Source organism: Frankliniella occidentalis, unplaced genomic scaffold (assembly GCF_000697945.3).
Source record: "Frankliniella occidentalis isolate FOCC.00 unplaced genomic scaffold, Focc_3.1 Scaffold2, whole genome shotgun sequence".
NCBI classification, from domain to species: domain Eukaryota; kingdom Metazoa; phylum Arthropoda; class Insecta; order Thysanoptera; family Thripidae; genus Frankliniella; species Frankliniella occidentalis.
In genome coordinates, this window is record NW_026267132.1 from 886,580 (window position 1) to 887,159 (window position 580).

The 580-nt window shown below is 51.6% G+C and overlaps 1 protein-coding gene across 1 annotated transcript in view; it reads right to left on the reverse strand.

The window, feature by feature from the left end:
* LOC113213436 (glycine, alanine and asparagine-rich protein-like) overlaps positions 1-580 on the reverse strand; it is a 61,816-nt gene that overhangs the window by 17,363 nt on the left and 43,873 nt on the right. The gene's annotated exons all lie outside the window — the stretch shown is intronic.

Sequence of the window (580 nt, forward strand, 5' to 3'; positions counted from 1 at the left end):
CCTGCCAAACGGCAACCTCCTACCTAATCACACTTCGAAATTACGCCCTGTCAAAAAAGTGGCGCTTTAATTTTGCTCACGAGTGTAGTTATTCACACGGAAGTCTGGTGCTAGGTGTAATAATTGTCCTCAGACATTTAGAGTGTTAGGGGGTAAATACACAGGTCCGTTAGTCATGATACGTGACGCAAAAGCAGGGGAAGTCCGTTAGGGGGTGAAAGCATGGCAATGAAGATGAATGGTGAAATGAATGTACATGGAAAGGTTTGACATGATGAAATGAGTTGTGATGATGAAGATGAATTTTTTTCTGTCTCTCTTCGTGTTTGTATGCGGTCAGCTTTGGTCTCAAGCCGAAAGTCAAGCGGTCAGTCCAAAACTTTGGGCGCCTAAACAGCTTTTGTCCAGCCAGTGCCGCCGGCTGTTCATAATTCAGTTACTTGCATAAGCCGGCAGGGGTTGGCCCGGCCCGGCCAGCACACCCTGCGCCAGCTCTTGGGCCGGCCTGGCCTCGCATCCCCTGAGGGGTGCCGCTGCAGGGGCTCTAGGCCCTGCTGTTGGTGAGGCAGTGTGCCCCCCC